General features: G+C 47.6%; 1 protein-coding gene across 5 annotated transcripts in view; it reads left to right on the plus strand.

Moving 5' to 3' along the window:
• The first annotated feature begins 16266 nt into the window (after window positions 1-16266).
• The window catches only part of LOC121442194 (NGFI-A-binding protein 1), a 40508-nt gene continuing 35334 nt past the window's right edge, over window positions 16267-21440 (plus strand). For 2 of the 5 annotated variants that reach the window (XM_041643651.1, XM_041643654.1), the window contains exon 1: window positions 16268-16514. The gene's annotated coding sequence lies outside the window, so the exon portion shown is untranslated. Of the gene's footprint in view, window positions 16519-16735; window positions 16874-21440 lie in introns of those variants that run through there. The other 3 variants (XM_041643655.1, XM_041643652.1, XM_041643653.1) reach the window with 3 other exon arrangements.

Raw genomic sequence — 21440 nt, forward strand, 5'->3', positions numbered from 1 at the left:
CCCCTCCAGGTATGTTTAGATCTGATCAGGCTCTTCCTTGTTAGGAAACAAACTGGGATATCAGGAGCTCAGAAGCGCGCCAGGTGCCTGAGATGAAGAGAAAGCCAGTGAAGGGCTTGAGGCCCTCCAAAACGGGGCGGGGCGATGGGCGGATGCTGCCCAGATCACTGCCAGAGCCCAGCAGAGGGAAGACCAGCGGGAATGTTCTGGCAGTTCCATCCGTACCTCCTTGCCCAGAGAGGACACTCCCTTGCGGACTCCTGAGCTGTGTGGGAAGCCCGGGGTATTCTCATGGCTTCCACGCCGCCCTGACTGTCCTCACGTGCCTCCGCTTGTCTGAATTCCCCTTCTTGCCTAAGAAGCGCCACCTCGTAAGCCAGCGACAAGCCTGTTTCTTGATCCTAACATCAGAACTCCTACTCATCCACAGTATGTGTGAGGAGGAGTGTGGGTTGACAATGCACATACAGAGAGCCTTGTGCTGTGCCTGGTGTTCTTAGCATCAGGGGCAGAAGCGTCTGGGCAGCCTGCCACGGGAAACTTCGCGCACCCTCCGCAGTCCTGACGCCAAGGGAAGTCTGCTGTGGGGTAGACCTTGAGGCTGGAGGGGCAACGCGAGGAAAATAGCCAGACACAAACTAAAACCAGGAAAGGTAACATCGACACCTAAATGCACCAGCCGCTAGTAAATTCACATCTTTCTACAGCACGCGTCTGAAGGCCACGGCTGGTGAGCGCGGGGTAGTAGCTTAAGGTCTGCTGATAAGGCTTGGACTAGAGTTATTTTTTTTTTTCAAGATAGGGTTTCCCTGTGTAGTCTTGGCTGTCCTGAAACTCGCTCTGTAGACCAGGCTCACAGAGATCCACCTGCCTTTATCTCCCGAGTGCTGGGATTAAAGGCGTGGGCTGCCGCACCTCGCTCAGAGGTGGCATTTGTAGGAGATGGTGTTGCGCATGGAGTCAGGACCCCCAAAGACCACAAGAGGTAGATCCAATGCAAAAGCAAAGAGTCTTCTTCTTCCTCCTCCTCCTCCTCCTCCTCCTCCTCCTCCTCCTCCTCCTCCTCCTTCTCCCCCCCCTCCTCCTCCTCCTCCTCCTCCTCCTCCTCCTCCTCCTCCTCCTCCTCCTCCTCATTATTGTTATTCCCGCAAACTGGGGTCAACCATCCTACACAAAAGCAAGATGGCGACAACCCCATGAGGGAGGTGGGGTCTTCTTTAAAGCCTTACTGAGGGGCGTGTCTAAGGAAGTTAGGTCCTACAGACATGATTCACTTAAGCTAGTGGAAATCATATTAGGACCCTGTAATTGGCTACGGCTAGTCAGGGGGTTAGTCAGGGCTACACACTGCCATTTTTGGACAGGCCTGTGCAAGTCCCAGGCCCTGTCCTGGAGCTGCTGTGGAGGCTGGCGACTCAGGCCTGGCCTGGCCCAGCACTGCATGAACCAGGCCTCCTCTTGCTGTCGGGGGTGTCGGAGATGGATGGTCCTTTATTCGTGGCTTTTCCTCAGAAGCTGCTCATTCAGTCTCAGGAAACTGAAATGGAAGCCTGATCTCTGAGGGAAGACTGAACAGCCTGTTAGGCATTTGTTCAGTCCTTTCAGCCAGGCAGTGGTGGCGCACGCCTTTAATCCCAGCGCACTCGGGAGGCAGAGGCAGGCGGATCTCTGTGAGTTCGAGACCAGCCTGGTCTACAAGAGCTAGTTCCAGGACAGGAACCAAAAAAGCTACGGAGAAACCCTGTCTCGAAAATCAAAATAAATAAATAAATAAATAAATGAAAGAATTGCTAAGACTGATGCTACAGCCTCAAAGGGAGTGGCTCTCCGGCAGCGTCCCCCAGAGAACCATGGTGACCTGTGGGTAGATACTGTGGGGAACATGACTTATGGTATTGTCTGTCTTTCTTCAGGTAAATGGCCACTCAGCCTGCCCAGAGGTCACTTCTTTTGCTCAGCTAATGTCACTGTGAAACACAAAAGCCAGGGGACTTAGGAGCTACGCTCAGAGACATAGTGAACGATCAATCCTAAACAAAGACTACTTATGACATCAGATTAAAGCCATTTAAGAAAGTAGCCTCTGTGTGTGTGTGTGAGTGAGTGAGTGTGTGTGTGTGTGTGTGTGTGCGTGCGAGAGAGAGAGAATGAGAGAGAGAGAGAGTAGAGGGGTAGACGTTCAAAATAGTTGTTCTGTGGGACTGATTACCTACAAACACTCAATATACATTTGTACCTACTAAGTGCTCAATACACATCTGTGCCTACTAAGTGCTCGATATACATTTGTGCCTACTAAGTGCTCAACATACATGTGTACCTACTAAGTACTCTATATATTTATACCTACTAAGTGCTCAACATACATGTGTACCTACTAAGTACTCAATATACATTTGTGCCTACTAAGTGCTCAACATACATGTGTACCTACTAAGTACTCAATATACATTGGTGCCTACTAAATGCTCAATACACTTCTGTGCCTACTAAGTGCTCAATACACTTCTTTTTTTTTTGGATTTTTTTTGAGACAGGGTTTCTCTGTAGCTTTTTGGTTCCTGTCCTGGAACTAGCTCTTGTAGACCAGGCTGGCCTTGAACTCACAGAGATCCGCCTGCCTCTGCCTCCCGAGTGCTGGGATTAAAGGTGTGAGCCACCACGGCCCGGCTCGATACACTTCTGTGCCTACTAAGTACTCGATACACATCTGTACCTACTAAGTGCTCAATACACACTTGTTGGAGAAACTCCTGACTTTCATCGCTCCCTTAAACAGCTCATGAATATAAACAATCTTTCTTTTTCCCTGTTAACTTTTGAAGCTGGATTGTAATTTAAAATTTTCCTTGCTTTTCAGATTAATGAATGTTTATTGTTAAGACACTGGAAAACTGAGAGACCCCTAGAGGAGAACAAATGGTCTGTGATGCCGTCACACGGAGTAGAGTTTCTAACATTTGGTAAATTCCTGCTGTCGTAGTCAGGGTTACTATTGCCGTGAAGAAACACCACGACGAAAAGCAAGTTGGGGAAGGAAGGGTTTGTTTGGCTTACATATCCTCAATCATGGTCTGTGGAGGGAAGGAAGCCAATACAGGAATTCTAAACGAACTGGAACCTGGAGGCAGGAACTGATGCAGAAGCCATGGAGGGGTACTGCCTACTAGCTTGCTCCTCATGGCTTACCCAGCCTGCTTTCTTATAGAGCCCAGGACCACCAGCCCAGGAATGAGACCACCTATAATGAGCTGGGCCCTCCCCCATCAATCACTAATTAAATAATACCCCACAGCCTTGCCATCAGCCCGATCTTATGGAGACGTTTTCTCAATAGACACTCCCTCCACACTGAGGACTCTTGCTTGTGTCAAATTGACATAAGCCAGCTAGCACATCCTCTCATGTTTTGGGGGCAGGGAGGTCACTTGTTGTTTTGTTGTTCCGCTTTTCCCTTGAGCGATACATTCTGAGCATTCGATAGAATAATAGCGCATGTTACTTGAATAGTTATATTCAAGTATAATTACTGATATAACTGATTTTACCAGCTCAGTGTTTTGAATGCTTTTGTGTTCCCATTTTATAATGTGGTGATAAATATTCTATTCTTAAATATTTATAAGGTTGGGGTAATATTCTAGAATGTTGGATCAGACCTCAAGGAGACTTTGAAGCCGTTCGTCTTGCCCTTCTAGGGGTCACTGAAAGTCCCCAAGCTGCCCAGGGTACCTGCGATAGATTTCTTAAGGAGTGTATTTGCCACTATTGGAGATTTGACTACAGCAGAAAGAAAACTGTAACAATACACAGAAAATGACAAAATCAGAATCCTTAATATTTTTTTTTTTTTAACTACAGGGAAGAGCGTGGTGGTACCCACTCCAGTCCCGGCACTCCGAAGGTAAGGATAGGAGGCTCAGTGTCCTAGCACTCAAGAAGCAAGGACAGGAGGGTCAGCACAAACTGGAGATCAACTAGGTCTACATGGTGAGTTCCGGGTCAGCTAGGGCTACAGTGAGACCCTATCTCAACCCACACACACATACACACATATACACCACACACACACATATACATCACACACACATACACATCCATATGTATACCACATACACACACATCCACATATATACCACACACACACATCCACACATATACCACATACATACAGACACATACATTCACACCATGCCACATAAATATACACTCATACACTGACTCTCGCGTATTACTGACATCTATTGTGATCAGCTAAACTTGGGCCAGTACAAACTCTAAAACTGTAACCGCATAGCCATGTGACTAGAGTCACCCTCGGAGCCCCTTTTTAAGTAGCTCAGGTCTACGTAGAATATGTCGCCTCCCAATTTGTTGGGCGCTCCCGGGCAGCTACCCTGACTCATCAGCGTGAGCACTCAGTGTTTCGGTAGCTGCTTGGATGTTCAGGCAACACAGATGCTAACCGAGCTAGTGTGGGCAAAGTAAGTGCATCTGACTGGGGCTTGACACCTTTGCTATGTGTAGACACACGTGTGAGTGTGCACCTCTCTGAGTGCACAGGTCAGAGGTCAGCATCATTCTCCATCTTAGTCTTTGAGATAAGGTCTGTCCTTGAACAAGGAGCTCACTAGGCTGGCTCGCCTTTCCAGGGGTCCATCCTGCTTCTGCTTTCCCAGTGTGGGGGTACGTGTGTGTGTGTGTGTGTGTGTGTGTGTGTGTGTGTGTGTGTGTTGGTAGGGTTCTGAGGAAACTCAGGCTCCCTGATTTCACAGCAGGACCTTAGTGACTGAGCTGCTTCTCAAGTCTCTTTGCTTGCTCCTTGCATGCTATAGTTGATGATCCAGTAAAAACAGAGACCCCTCTCTTTGCGGGTCTCCAGTTAATCTAGTCACCCGGGGTTATTTGCTGTCGTGGCTCCACCCAATCTCTGCCCAGGCCAGGAGCACCTTCCTATTGCTCTCTCAGAAGGAACTGGTGTTAGCAGGATTTAGTCAAAAGACTGCAGAAAACTGCAGTCTTGACCACAGGAGCACTGTATTGGGTACTTTCTCTTTGATTTCCCCCTCTTCCATGACAGCCATGCCCCGTTCAGGCAGCTTCTTCTAAGCACACAGGTACCTTTGTCTATCCCTGCCCCTCCCCACCTCCTTCCAACTCTTGCCCACTTGCTTCATAAAAGCCTCTCTTCATTTCTCCCTCTCCCCTTATTTCTTTGTTCCTTTTATGAAGCAGAAAGGGGGCTTTATTTTGACTACTGAGTCAAGGAGAGAAACCTTTTGTCAAGGAGAGAAACAGAATTTCTCCCTGTCTGTACATGGAGCTCCTAACTGGGATCCGAGTCCTTCTTTAAGAGTTCCAACCTCCTGATGGAGACGGCTCAGAGACCCATCCGGGAGAATGGGCAGAGGATGCTAATCTCAGCAACTCTAGCTAAGAGGAGCAACCTGGAGCAGTGAGGCACAAGAGGCCAAATCTGAAGGGCAAGGGAAAGATGTCAAAACAAATCTCAGAGACTAGATTGGTTGAGTTACACATTTGCCGTCACGTCTACCTAGGATGGTGTGTTCCGCCCTGCAGATTGGTGGCGTATGCTGTACAGTTATTTTCTTAGCTAAAATCCTGTCTACTTCCCCAGATCACTGTAACAGAATAACTTCCCATGCCGGCCTCAAGCCTCTGTAGTCAGTCCTACGAGTCTAACCACTCCGTTTGCCTGCCACGCTGCCTGGCATTGCGTCTAGAGTTCAATACTACCGATTTACAAAGAAACCAATGGAAGCCAAAATTGCTTGAATACTTGCATTCTGCGAGGTATTTAAATACATTTTAAACATCCACAGGAGGTTGAAGTAGGGGAACTTTATAACCTTTACCCCTTAAAATTCTATAGCACCTTTAATAAAATACAATGCATACTAATAATTTGTTAGGTTTTGTTTAGAAAAGAAGCTATTTCTTAATTCGTGACTCTTAAGTTCATCAATTACCGTATTTGCCTTTAATCTATGAAAGATAATAAATTTCTTAATCCAGTTTTTTATATCCTCCATATACTTTAAGAGCTTCAAGTTTTCAAAATAAATCTACTTAATCATCAATATACTTTCATGGTTTTAAATTTCATATTGCAAAATAGGGGAAATTTGAATTCCATTTCCGGTCATATGGACGATGAGCAGGATCAGCGCCACACAGAGGGGAAACTTCGTTGAGCAAGGAGCTGTTCTGAGACAGCAATGGAGGATAATAGGATTGCACTGACCTTGGATTTTAGGGGTCATCAGCCCACGCGTTACTTTCTCTCCTTTGAGATCTGCTAGGCTTCCTTTTGCTTTGAGTCACCGAGGCTTTCTAAAGAAATCTTTCTAAAGTAAGAAATTAGCTCTCAGTGCAATTTCCATTCAGTTATCCGTCACTACCTTCCATATGGCTTTCATTAAAGATGACGTCAGAGTTAATCAGGAGAGATTTCTAGAATTTCATCTTATTTTATGTGCATCAGTGTTTTGCCTGCACACCCGTGTGGGGGGGGGGGGTTGACTCCCCTAGAACTGGAGTTACAGACAGTCGTGAGCTACAGCGTGGATGCTGGGCTCAAACCTGTGTTCTGTAGTGGTATATTATTTGTGTCTTAATAAATAAAGCCTGCCTGAAGATCGGAGAGCGAAGCAGCCACACTAGGCAGCCAAAACAGGCCAGGGAGTGGTGGCTCACACCTTTAATTCCAGGACTGGGGAGACAGAGGCAGACGGGTCTCCGTGAGTTCGAGGCCACCCTGGGTTACACAAGATTGAATCTGTCTGAAAGAGAAACAGAGCTCACACAAAGGTGATCCCAGCCTTGGGATTCCATGCCTTTAATCCCAGCTCAAGGGAGATGGAGACAGGAGTGATATGGCTGGGTGGAGAGAGGAATATAAAGGGAAAAAGATAGGAACTCAGTGAGTGTGGAGTCTGAGGATTCCTGGAGACAGGATCTCGCCCTTTCCAGTCTGAAGACATGATAGAGGTAAAAGATCTCTATAGTAGTTGGCTGCTTTGCCTTTCTGATCTTTAGGTTGCACCCTAATATCTGTCTCTGGGTTTTCATTATCCATACTACAGTGTTCTTTGTAAGAGCAGCCAATGCTCTGAACTGCTGAGCCCCTTGATCTTGAAAATGCACCAGCTACCAAAAATATTCTAATAATTAAAAGCAACAGATCCTCCTCCCAGGGGCTATCCCACAGTCCACAGCACAACACAGATCATCCTCCCAGGGGCTATCCCACAGTACACGGCACAACACAGATCCTCCTCCCAGGGGCTATCCCACAGTACACGGCACACCACAGATCCTCCTCCCAGGGGCTATCCCACAGTACACGGCACAACACAGATCCTCCTCCCAGGGGCTATCCCACAGTACAAGGCACAACACAGACACAGATCCTCCTCCCAGGGGCTATCCCACTGTTCAAGGCACAACACAGATCCTCCTCCCAGGGGCTATCCATCTTTCAGGAAGCCGAGCACCAACCCAGCAACTAAATAACTGAGCCTTGCCTGTGGCCCACAGCTAAGTGCAATGGGAATGTGGGAGCTGTCAGGAGCTGTGCTCGCCACGGACGGCGCATCTTGACCTTCAAGGAGAACAGAAACATTCAAGTGGGCCTTTCTGAAACCTCTAGCCATGGCTTGACATTTTAGAGCTCCGTGGTGTAACCGTAGAGATAGAGGCTTTGGGATCTGATCCTTGACTTTGTAGTCTAGCTAGCTTTCGTACGGGATTTAGTATTTCAGTCCTCTGCATTTGACTCTCCTCTGTGTGTTATGTTTTTGTGCATGCCTGTGCATGTGTGAGTACATTTGCATGAGTGTCTGTGTGTGTGTGACGAGTGCGTGCATGCGTGTGTGTGTCTAGAGATCAGAGCTCAACGTTTGTTTTCTTCCTCACACTCCCATAGTTCTGAGACAGTCTTTTGCTATAAAGTCGGAGCTCTTGGCTTTGGTCACCTGGCTGGCCAGCAAAGCAGGAAATCTTCCTGTCTCCACCTACCCAGCGACAGGATTACAGGCATGTGTGCGGCACCTTGCTTCTTAAAATGGGGATTCTGGGGAGTCAAACACGGGTCTTCATGCAAACACATTATCAACCAAGCCCTCCTGCAGCCCCCCGTTTCCGCTGGACTGAAACAAGTGATCACATGAATGGCAGTCTATGGTGTCTACTGCAAGCAAAGATCAACAGAATTCATGCTTATAACGTGTTACAGTGCGTGACCGATATTTATTTCCATGCAACGTTAAAACACTGTTTACTGACTTTACTTTTAAGCTCATCCGAAACGTGCCAAGCGTGGAAGCATATTTACTTTGTGTGTGTATGTGTGCATGTGTATATGTGTTATGCACGCATGTGGGGGTGGGCAACACATGCCCCAGTGCGCTTGTGGCTATCTGAGGACTCCGGTGGATGTCTTCCCCTTCCACCTTGTTTGAGGAAGGATCTCTGTCTGCATAAGCACCTTAGCGGGTTCATAAACTTCCAGCCTCTCGTCTCTTGCTGTAGGAACACTGGATTTACAAATGAGTGCTACTGTGTTTACCTTTTATGTGGGATCTTGGGTTTCAAACTCAGGCAGTCATAGCTGCCCAGTGTAACAGGAGTTACTATTCGGGTCAACAGAATCTAGACACACCTGTGAGGGATTTTCTGGATTAGCCTCTGGGCTGGCCTGGGAGGATTCTCTTGATTAGTTACCTGACGTAAGAAGGGTTAGCCTCAACCAGGCAGCGGGGGGTAGGGGGGGTGGGGGGGTGGGGTGGGGGGGGTGTGCATGCCTTTAATCCCAGCACTCGGGAGGCAGAGGCAGGAGGATCTCTGAGTTCAAAGTCAGCCTTGTCTACAGAGTTAGTTCTAGGACAGCCAGGGCTTTACAGAGAAACCCTGTCTTGATGAGAGAGAGAGAGAGAGAGAGAGAGAGAGAGAGAGAGAGAGAGAGAGAGATACTAAAAGTGTATAGCACCATTTCCTGGGCTTGGGGGCGTGAACTGTACACAATGGAGAAAGATAGATGAGTGCATTCATTATTTTCTGCTTTCTGATCATGGATATGATGCGACCAGCTGCTTCGAGCTCCAGAAGTTCTGACTTCCCAGCTACAATGGCCTCTACCCTTAAACTGGGAGCCAGAAAACCCCTGTGTTAGTTAAGGTTTCTTCTACTGCTGTGACAAGACACCATGACCATGGCAACTCCTAAAAGGAAAACATTTAATCGGGGTGGCTCGCTTACAGTTTCAGAGGTTCAGTCCATTATTATCATGGCTGGACATGTCTGCATGCAGGCAGACATAAAGTTGGAGAAAGGACTAAGGGTTCTACATCTTGATCCACAAGCAACAACAGGAAGTGAACTGTGTTCCACATTGGGCATAGCTTGAGCATAGGAGACCCCCAGAGCCACCCCCCACAATGAAACACTTCCTCCAAGGCCACACCTACTCCAATGAGGCCACACCTCAGAACAGTGCCACTCCTTTTGGGGACCATTCTCTTTCAAACCACACTCCACTCCCTAGCCCCCATAGGCCAGTAGCCATATCATAATGCAAAAACTGCATTCGGTACAACCTCAAAAGTCCCCATAGTCTATAATAGCTTCAAACTTATTTAAAAGTCTAAAGCTCCAAGTCTGTTATGAGATTCATGTAATCTCTTAACTATAATCCCCTGTAAAATCAAAACCAAAAAGTAGATCCCGTACTTCCTACATATATCCATACAGGATATACATTACCCTTCCAAAATGTGGGAAAGGGGGGATAGGGGGGACATAGTGCACCAAAGCAAGATTGAAAGCCGGCTGGGCACACTCCAAATTCTACATCTCCATGTCCAGTGCCAAAGCTCTTCAGATGGCCAACTCCCTCTCAGGTTGGTTGACTGACCACAATATGCTTCTTTCTCTTGGACCCGTTTCACGCTGTGTGACCAGCTCTCCCTGACAGGTATCCCACAACCCTGGCGTCTCCAAGGCCAGCCGGGCTCCTCCTTCACAGCTTCACGCAATGGCCTCTCTGGACTTCCACTACGGGACACGCCTGACACAAGTTTTGCCTCAGCGGCTTTCCTTAGCGCTAGAGGAATATCCCGTAGCTTATTTCTTCTATCCTTGCCTCTAAGACCAGAACCACGTGGCTGAAGCTGCCAAGTTCTACCACTTGCTGGAGCTGGATCATGGCCCCCTCACTCAATTGCATCTTCACCAGCTTTCTGTGTTCAGTGGCTTCTTTCACTGCCTAAACCTGGCTGTGCTGAAGCTGGATCTGTAGAACAGGCTGGCCTCAAACTCAGGGATCCTCCTGCCTCTGCCTCTGCCTCTGGAGTTCTGCAATCGAAGACGTGCGTCATCACATCGGGCTCTAAGATTATTTTTAGTTACTTCCTGCAGGTTGGAAACTTAACCTGGGTGGGATCTTTCCCTGAGGACATCGCTGCCTTCTCTCCATTTCTTAACCCGCTTGGCTCCTTGAACACAGGACTTAACTTCCATTCCTGGTGCTCCTTTGGCCCGGCTTGCTCCTCTTCATGGCAAATCTTCATCCGTGTCAACAGAATCCCACGACAGCTTATTTTGTTTTGAGATTTCCTCCCCTACTGGAATTAATCCAAATCTCTTCACTTTCGTCTCGGGCCGACTCTTTGGACAAGGGCAAAAAGTACCCACCCACATTCTTCACCAAAACATCACAAGAGTGATCTCTAGGCAATATACTAAGTTCTTCTCCTCTGAAACCTCTTGAGCCAGCCCCCCACAGTTCAAATAACCCTCAGCACCACTATCTTCCATGTTCCTACTAGGATGGCCCATCACGTCGCACTTAAAGCATACAAATTCTTTTCTAATCCATAATCCCAAAGTCCATACTCCTTCAAACAAAACCATGGTCTGATCTATCACAACAAGACTTCACTTCTTGTACCAACTTGTGCTAGTTAGGGTTTCTGTTGCTGTGAAGAGACACCATGACCACAGCCATTCTCATAAGGGAAAACATGTAATTGGGGTGCCTTACCGTTTCAAAGGCTTAATCCATTATCATCATGGCGGGTCAAGGCAGATGCAGGAGACGTGGTGTTGGAGAAGGAGTTCAGAGTTCTACATCTTGATCTGCAAGCAACAGGAAGAGAAGGGTGTTCCCCTGCTGAACAAGTGAACGGAGGCCTCAAAGCCCGTCCCCACAGTGACACACTTCCTGCAAGGAGGCCACACCTCCTAAGAGTGCCACTCCCTTTGGGGGGGCCATTTTCTGACCAACCATCACAAAGCCTTGTTTAAGTTGCGTTTGTTAGGATACTCTGTCTCAGAAACAGGAAGGAAAATGTGGACACACAGCAAATACTTTGCCCATTAAGCCCTCTCTTCAGCCTCTCCAGTACATCTGGATCCATACGCACTATGGGATGGTCAAACCCAGCTAAGCGACATACCTCTTACTTCGCAGTCACCATTTTTGAGGTGGAAACATTTTCACGATTATATCATACTGCTAATTCTGTCACTAAGTTGTACAGTAAATCTCCCAGACTTACTCTTCTTTCCTCACTGAAGCCTGGTACATCCTTCAGCCAACCTCTCTGCACTCACCCCCAGCCACCCCAGCTCCCATTAACTATCCCCGGGTCTCTCCTTCTATGACAGACACTTTCCTGGATTCCGTAGGAATGAGATCATGAGGTTTTTGTCTTTCTGTGCTTGGCTTATTTTATTTAACATAGCATGTTCCAGGTTCACAAACACGGCTGCAAACGACAGGGGTCTGTGCCCTGTAAAGACAGAATAGCATTGCATTTGTGCATATACCATATGCACTATATAGACCATATACTTTACTCATCCACTAATAAGAAACTTGTTGATCATACCTTGGCTGTCAAAAACATCTCTCTGACATTGATTTCAAGTTCCTTTCAATATATTCCCAGTAGCATATTCTGATTATTGACACATGATTTGGCAATTCTATTTCTAAATTTTAAGGAAACTTTATACCTCTTTTCATAATTTACCTTTCTTAATCACAAAGGTCACAACCTAGATCCCCTAGCAATTTTCTTTTATACAGTTGGGTTTCCTTTACTTAAGTACACCTATTTAAAAGATATTTTGGTATCTTTATTTCAGCGAATCTCATTTGCCTCCGTAGAGGACAACCTTAAAAGGGAAACAATGTTTTCAGATTCTAGCTACAGACTAAGGCCTGCCAGAGGCTTCTGAAGGAAACCTGGTATCTCTCTCTCTCTCTCTCTCTCTCTCTCTCTCTCTTTCTCTCTCTGGCAGAATTTAGTAACTGTAAGAGGATTAGAGGCAGACTGGCAACTTGGATTTCTCCCTTCCAAGGACAGAAGGAGAAGAAACGCAAAGGGAATCATTTTCTCAGCATGTAATTTGCTGCTATCTGATGCACCATCTACCGCAGTCTTGATTCTCCTGGGCCGGCTTCCCATGCTAGGGAAGCCATTAGAAGACAGGGAAGGGGCGGCGCTCATCGGCTACATCCGGGCTGTTTTGAAAGGTGTGCCACTTTTGTGCATTCATTGTGACTCTTGGATGGTCTTCTGGATGTTGGTTTATCATTCTGAATTCCCCATCCAGAAACTCTTCCAAAATGATAATTTCTAAACCCAGAAGAGAAAATTTGGTTCTCTTTCCGGATAAATATTAGACTTGACTATATGCTATGACACACTTCACATCAGCTAAAATTAGCAGTCGAGGGGAGAAAAAGAAAGCTCCCGAATCCATCTTTATCAGGGATGGATAAAAGCTAAGATAATAGTCTAAAAAAAGAACTTTCAGATTTCATAGAAAAGTGTTTTCAAAACTTAGAACAATTTAGATTTGAGTCCTGGGAAGTAGCTCTGTCTATCCCTGCCTGCGCAGATAAGAGCTAACCCGGGGATATCTGCAGATGGTGTTGTGAGAATAAACACAACTTAAGGAAGGGTGAGGGGCAATGCTTCCTAGGCATCTTTCCAAACTGCTAAGGCTGAGCTCAGAACTTGGTGTATTTAACAACCTTGGCAATTTGTTTTTTTAAAAAAAATTATGCCTAGCCGGGCGATGGTGGCGCACGCCTTTAATCCCAGCGCTCGGGAGGCAGAGGCAGGCGGATCTCTGTGAGTTCGAGACCAGCCTGGTCTACAAGAGCTAGTTCTAGGACAGGCTCCAAAACCACAGAGAAACCCTGTCTCGAAAAAGCCAAAAAAAAAAAAAATTATGCCTGAAAACGTAATATAAATTATTCCAACAGTCAGGCATTATTTTGGAACTTATTATATTGCAATTTATTGTAAACATATTCTCAACCTCAATGTTTTATTGAATGAGTTACGCATTCACTCAGAAGTAGATAAGACACATCTTAGATTCTTCTACCAGGAAATGAAATTCATGCTAAGACCATCTACAAAGTACACAAGAAATCGTTTGCTAGTAAGTTGCTGTTTTCTATTTCATTCAGTTACTCAACAAATATTGATTGACTGGTATGAGTCGGCCATTGTTTAGTGAGCGCATGCGCACACCCCCCCCCAGCTATAAACAAAAGACCAAGAGACAGAAACATCTGCCGACTAGAGATGACATCCCATTAACCTTTAGGTTCTTTCTGGGATATGAGACAGGATTCCCCCATTTTAAAGACCTTTGGTTGTATCTCACTGTGGGTTGTATTTAAAGTTGTGCCCCCGAGGATGCTGTTATTGTTAGCGCCCGCATCTGTGAGGGTATATAGGAAATAAAAGGCTACAAAGAAACAGAGAGAGGTCCTCAGCTTGCTGGCTTTCCTTTGATCTCCTTATTTTTGCGGTTTTATAGAAAAGTCCTGGGAGTGGAACCGTGATTTAGACTGGTTATTCGCGTGCCAAGAACTCAGCCTTAAACTTGGTATTTAATTAGCACTTAACAAGATGTCCTGGAGAACATGAGTAACTTAAGCATACAGGTATTTATGGGAAAATCAAAACAGAAGCAACAAAGCCGCCACTGCAGGGACCATTTTTGAACAAAGATATCCAAATGGTCTCAAGAACCGTTTGTGTTGCCATGTTCTCTTAGAACTGCCTGGGACTGCCTCCAAGAAATTCTAAAACTGTCTAATGTCTCCCAGAGGACCTTCAGAGAACAACCCAGCTCCCTAATTGCTACCTCACAGAGTGGATTCCTTCTCCTACCATTAACCAACCACTAGAGCACCAGGGGGGTGGGGTTTAGGGATGGGAGGGCTGGCTCCTCCAGGTTGTCTCACATACAGGCGAATACCTCAGCTCTTTCCCAGAAGTCCTGTTGACGCCAGTGTCGTCATACCGAACCGGATGCCTAAAAGCTTCAGATTTTCTCTTTCATTTTCTTTCCTCCCACCACCTCGCCCAGCACCATAGGGCATTGAAGCGAAGCAAAGTGGGCCCAGAATGCCATTCGTAATGTGGGAAGAACACTATCTAATGTGCCCAGAAAACAAACAAGGAAGGACTTGAGTGTTTAGCTGGAGCAATAGCCTCGCTACCAGTCAGACTCTCCGGCCCCACGTCTTCATCAACATCACCTTCAGCACGACAGACACCCGCTCTGGGAGAGCCTCGCAAGTAGTTAGTTATTCCAGGGAAGGCCATGGTGGTGGTGGTGGTGGTGGTGGTGGTGGTGGGGGTGGAATCGGTCCATGACTCACTAACTACATCCTATTAAGCGCTCCCCTTACACCCTCCGCCCCCCCCCCCCCCCCCCCCCCCCCCCCCCGTCACCTCCACCCCAGTTTTTCAGAACCAACAATGTTTGCAAACCATCAGGGTTCCGGCGAAGAATCAGAAGAATTCTGTGGATTTCATTGCCCAACCGGTTATCCGTTAACCTCTACCTTTCCACGCCAGCCAAGAAACTGCCTCGGCAGCCTTGACTGTACTGCAACCACTCAAATTAGCTTTCTCATCGGAGAGCCGGGCCCCAGCTGCATAAACCCTGACATTTAGAGGGGTGGGGAGAAACTCGCAGCAGTGATTTCTTCTGAAGAATTTGAGGAACTAAGCATATTTATTTAAAATACCAATTATTCCACATAGAGCTAGTCACTAACAGAAAAGATATTTCAGTTTAAATATATATATATATATTTGTGCGTTTACCTATGTATTTATCTAAGTGCATATTTATTTCATTGACGTCACTCATTGGTAGATCATGTTTTTACAAAAGGAAAAAAAAAGATTTGTGTAATAAGGTCTTTTTCTTTCAATATTATCATCCCATCCATTGTTGCAACATAAAGATGTGGTTGAAGAATTTCTCTTCTCAAAGAATGCCTTGTATCCCCTTCAACCAAGTAGGCACACTCTGGGAGGCCAGCCAGGAAGTGGGAACAGCCTCCTATATAAAACTGGGGTTTTATGTGTATATTAAAACAGGATTCTACCTGTATTGCAGAAGGGCACACCATTAAAGCTTGGATACTTTTTTTTTTGCAAAAACAGATTATTTATTTTTTCTAATTTCTGGCAACGGTTTCAATTTTGAAGGTGCTTTAATGCTTTCTTTGGCTAGAAAAGTTTATGCAAACCAAGCTCAAAATTTCTACAGCGTGCCTCAAGAACTCTATTTTGACACACTCCAAGACAGTACCGGCGGTGTCATTTGCCTACAGGAAGCCAACAGAGACCAGCCACAGGGTTTTCAGATGGTGAAAAGGGCGGCATTCAGTTACCAGGCCAGAGGGTTCCCTTTCCTCCCTTCTCTACCCAGGCCTGGGCAAGGGTGGGGACAGGGTGGGGTGGGCGAGGCGGGAGTCCCGCCGCACCTGTGGGCGTGCTCGGTGCGCGGCCAGCTCGCCCAGCACGGGTGGGGCGGCCCGGGCGCTCGGTTCCCAGTCCGCCGCTGTCCCCCCCGGGCGCACACACACCCGGGCTGGCGGGGCGCGGGGCTCGGCCGGCCACGCTGTCTGCTCCACCACGGCCGCGGCATCCTCCCGGGCCCGCGTCCCCCCCGCGCGCTCCCAGCTGCCGTGGGAATGGGCCTCCCCCGGGACCGCGCCGAGCCCCAGCCCCTCCGGCCCCCACCCCCGCCCCGCGGCCGCCCACGCCGGGATCTGCGTCACTCGGCCGCGCGTGGGCGGGAGCCGGAGCGGCGAATGGAGCAAGAGCGGAATCTCCCGATGTGACAGCGCGCCGGGCGGGAGGGGGGGCGGGGGCGGGGGCGGCGGAGGTGGCGGGGGAGGGCGAGGCGGAGGGAGGGGCGGCGGGAGAGGCCGAGGGAGGGCGCCCGGGGCCGCCGCCGCCTCCCGCCTCCGCCTGAGCCTCCGCCCGCGCGAGCGCGCGCGCGCGCGGCCGACCGAGCGCCGTCGGGGCGGGCGGGGGACGGAGCGCGCGCCCACCGCGTCCCTGCCCCCCTCGATGGGCGCGGGGGCGTCCCGGCCGCTGCAGCCGCCGCAGGAGCCGGGCTGAGCCGTCGTCGCGGAGCGCGCCGCAGCCGCGGGCCGCGTAGGTACCGGGCGGGCCTGGGGCAGGAGCGGGGGGCGTGGGGCTCGGCGGGGCGGCCGCGGGCGGGGGGGTCGGTGTGGGGAGGGGCGCGGTGGCGGGGGGCGCGCGCCCGCCGCCCGCGTGGGGAGCCCGCGCCGCCGCGATCGGCGACTTCCTAAAAGTGCCGCTCCGTCTCCGTTTTCTTCCTGTTATCCGCCCCTTCCTACTGTAGTTCTGTTTTCAAAGCGGAAGGAGAGTTTTGCTTGGAAGTGGCTCGCAGAAACTTGGCACCCAGGTGCAGGGAAGCGAGAGTCGCCGAGCCTCTGAGGCTGAGTGGGGAGTGTGCAGACACGTGTAGGACATAGAAGCTTTGGATGCAGGTGTGTGGCCTTCTGGGGACAAACACCGAAGTCCGGTCCAACCGGAGATGTGCAAAGAGGCTCCCGGGGGTGTAGAGCTGGACCGTGCGTTCGTAGGTTGCGCAGACCAAGTTTTGCAGCGGGCGACCAGGAGGAACCATGCCCTGGCTCAGGGAGGCTTGGGAATTTTTGGCGTGTCTTGTTAATTTACAGTTTGATCCGAAAGAGCTGGTTTGGAGTAACTTGTCACTACTGATTGGTTTGCCAGTGACGTGCCTGCCAACTTCGCGGAGTGCAAAGATCAGAATCTCTGAGGGAGATTTCTGGGATCTCGTTTAAAAATATTTTGGCAGTTTTAATAGGTAATATTAGATTGCAGAGGAGCCGGATTTAAAATAGATTAGTCACATCCGAAATGCCTCGCTGTTTTGTACACGCAGCGAATTACCCTTTTAAAATATTCACTTTTTGAAATTTCTTCCTTTGTATAATATGTTATGATATTTATAGTTCATGTTCCGGTTTTAGGAACAGATATCGGAGAGAGGATGTATAGGATGTTTTGGGTGGAGGCTATCTTCCTGAGGGTGAAAGAGCTGCCTCATGCCCTGCCTGTGTGCCAGGACAAGTGACTTTGATTGACGGATTCTTCCTCTACCTTGCATCTTTTTGAGACTTTCAGTTCTGCCATAAAGATGCTGTTGAGCATTTGTAGATGGGCATCAGGGTCGGCTTTCTTCATCCCTGTTGTTTCCAGTTTCGATATTGGAACGTTACATCTTGAAAGAAAATAACCTCAAGGAACGTTAAGGAGATTTTTGGTTGTGTGCTTTTACATTTTTGACTTGAACGTTTTTTGCTTAACCTGCCAATTCCACTACTGAGCACACTTTTTTATCTCCTGCCGCTGAGCCTCCTGCTGTGTGGGACTGTACCAGTAACAACTGGAAAGAAAAACTCCCGGGCATTGGACCTTTTATTTCATTCTGTCCCTTGGATGTGACTGTATTTCAGATGGCAAATTCTTAAAGATATAGTCGATACAGGAAATTTTAGTGAGCTATTATGTCTAATAAATTACATCAAACAAGTAAACTAGTGTAATTGCATCATCTTAGCTAAACTACAAGTTTTCCCTTTGGGTTGCTGGTTCGTGGCAACCACTGCCCTATGGAAAGCCTAGCCTTGTTTCCTCTTTGTTATTTAGACCATCAGCTAAAGCACTTCATATTTTCTTTTATTTCAACTGAAGGACAAAACGATTTATTAAAATTTGCATTGTAGATGCTTTGAAAGAAGAAATTCTAAAGGGAGGCAGATAGTGTTTCATGAACAAATTTTAGAGTCCAGAATGGTTGGATGGAAACAAGTGTGTTAGAATTTTGTGTTTGGCGACTTAGAATCTGCCCTAGAGTTAGTCCTTAACTTTCATGGTAATAAACCTGGTTTTGCCCCCCCCCCCTTTTTTTGAAAAGCTCTGTATTTGACGTCATGTGAAGCTGTGTGCTGGATACCACAGGGCCACCATCTATTGGCTAAAGATTATGGTCATGTACAGCTCCTTTGTGTGTGCCTATTTCATTGTGGATTTTATCAACCATAGTACAGAATAAAAGACAGCCTCTTGAGTATAATGTAAGCTCACCGGCTGCTTTGCTTGGGTCTCTCCTGTTTCACGTGCTGCTTTTGATCCCTTGAGAGGTAGAAAGGAGTCTAGTGTGATTATTATAGTAAGTGCAAATTTCCTCTCTGGTCTGACATGTTCAATAACTCCTCCAGTGGTAGAATATACTCTCTCGTCTTGGTAATGGAACAAGAGGGAAATTTCAGAAGTTGATGCTGGGGGAAAAGCACTAATGTTCATCTTGAGAATTCTCACAGCTAAAACGTATCATTAAGCTTTCAAATAATATGTCATCTTTCAACGCACTGTATTTAGGGGCTGTGTATTAATTTACATGGTGCGTTAGTACTTCTCACAGAGGAACGTCGGAAGACCGTCGGGTTTCTATGTGTCTACGTTTTGCTTGCGGTCTGCCCAGCTTCTCTTAGTGGCTGTCGTGTGTCACCCCCATTGGCTGAAGAATTCTCAGCCATCATGTAAGATGTTAGCGTTTGTCTGTTGATATTAATGTGTAGTTGTTGAGTAACCAAGTGACTCTGATTTATCTTTTTCTAATTCTCATCCATGTGTTTTAACTCACCCTTCGATGGCTTGGGCTGAATTAAAAGGAATCTCTCGAAAACCTGCTCCCGGTTTTATTCAGATATGAGGGAAGAATCCATTGGGACAGACACTTTAATGTTCCCAAGTTAGCATAAATTCATAGCTACGTGAGCAATAAGACCTGAAATTGTCTTCAGAGCTACCACTGTGGGCCCGAGAGTGTAGCTCATGGTAGGAGCGTATGCATGGACGCTTCTGGCTGGCTGTCCAGCCTCCAGCATCAGCAAAGCCCAGACAAAGTGAACACCCATCACCCCATGCTTCCTGGGAAGCACACGGGGACTGATAGGTCTCCAGGAGAGCTCTGCAGCCTTAGCCCATGAAAGGCAAGGAAACCACAGCGAACCACAGACACATTCTGGAGTCCGGTACTGGAAATGAGAAAGTGCCGTCTCCTCCCGGCTTCTCCTTTCCCAGGCCGAACTTTGGAGTCTCATCGTTTGCTGTGGTTGCCGTTCCCTTCTCCCAGGCCTCTCTGCTTCCAAGCTACACTTTGAAACTCGCTGGGGCTTCAGAGGCTTTAAGGCCCTTGCGCCCTTCCTTTCTAAAATTTCACTTGTGAGGACAGCAGACCTCACTTAGGTGTTAAGAAATGAACAGTCTAATGGGGTTAGTTCTTCTCTCTCTGTCAGTGACGCATGAGGTCTTCGCTAAGGTGTTACTTGATGTTTCCCAAGAGGTGGTTATTAACTCTGAAACCTTGAAGTGAAAATTCACACTGTGTTGCGTAAATAAGTCAGGCCTTACCAAGGTTTTGCTCTTGTTCCCGAGTCTTCTGGACTGCCACAGACTTCCAGAGAGCATATCGAGTATATATTCACAGGTGCTGAATGTGTATGTGCCAATCATTCTTACAGCACTGAGGGAAAACGCTTAAGAAATAGACATAAATCTGTTAAAGGCTAGCGATGATTTATGAGGTGCTTGCTATTTATTTGAAACACACCGTTTTGGATTTTTAAGAACACAGGCAACATGACCCAGAATCTCTCATGATCAAACTAATTTTTTTAAAAAAAAATTAGATTTTTTTTTTAAAAAAATTCCAATCCAAATTCCTACTCCCTCCCCGCCTCCCATTCTCTTCATACCCTCCCACCCCACCCCCATCTAATTCTAAGAGAGAGTAAGGCACATTGCTTTGTGGAAGGTCCAAGGCCCTCCCTACTGTATCTAGGCTGAGCAAGGTATCCCTCCAAATAGAATAGGAGAATCCCAAAAAGCCAGTCCATGCAGTAGAGATAAATGCCAGTGCCTCTGCCAGTGTCCCCGCAGTCTGCCCCAGCCATGCAACTGTCAGTCACATTCAGAGGGACTAGTTTGGTCCTCTGCTTGTCGAACTAAATTCTTAGAAACCTCTGACTTGGGGGTGACGTCATACATGTCATCCGTTACAGTTCTGAGCATGTGCAGTTCCTCGGTGCCATTCATCCCTTAATCTCTTGGGTGAAGAGTTGGTCAGAGTCTGCAGCGTAGCCCCCTGTGAAAGCAGACTGTTGAGGATGAGTCAGTGAGGATGACGGAGCAGGATGTAGAAGAACATGCTGCTGCTGGATTGGTCGTTTCCTGGGGCAGACAGCAGTTGGCTGAGGATAGCCCTCGAAATACGAAAGGAGGCTGCTGAGCAGAGACGGGCTCAAACATTGGGCTTCACGCTATAGAAGTCTGGAAATAGTATTCCACATAGAATGCTTTGCTGAGAATAAAGGCAAAGATGAACAAAACCCAGTTCCTACCCTCAGGGCTCCAGTAACCAGGGTAGTACCTTGTTTACAGAGCACGTTGAGTCCTTTGTTCCCGGCTCCTTTTGTGTAGTACTTACGGTATGATACTTTGTATCGCATTGATTGCACTCAGACATGTGCTTCCGCTTAACTGGTCCTTCTTGAAGGAGTCATTCCTTGGTGTCCTGAGAACTGGCTCAGAGCGTCCATGTGGGAATAAGTAAAAAAATAAAAAAATAAATAACCAGGGAGGGTGTTGAAGAGAAAGGAAGGAAGACGTTACTGCGGGCATCCTGAAACTCCGGAGAAAGCTACAGCCAGGGTATGTGTGAAAAGTTTTCTGGGAAAGGATAAAGAAAATGGAGGGCTGCCCAGGACAGGGCCAAGGGAGACGGAAGGCAGGTTTAGGTGGGGTGCCCACAGGAGTAGTTTAGATTGCTTGTCTTAGGCAGTGGGGAAACTTGCAGAGAAGAAGGAAAACCTGGACTTGCAGTGAAGGGGCTGGGCAGCGGGCAAGAAGCAGTAAAAGCCAGGATTGGTGCTTGGGGAAAAGAAAGGCTGGGGCTGATGGAATGGTCTAAGGGCACGCAGATTCAAAAAGAGAAATGGAGAAGGCAAGGATGAAACATCTGTATTC

Source organism: Microtus oregoni, unplaced genomic scaffold, assembly GCF_018167655.1.
Source record: "Microtus oregoni isolate MIOR12 unplaced genomic scaffold, Mior012 000087F_ref0000451, whole genome shotgun sequence".
Classification (NCBI taxonomy): Eukaryota; Metazoa; Chordata; class Mammalia; order Rodentia; family Cricetidae; genus Microtus; species Microtus oregoni.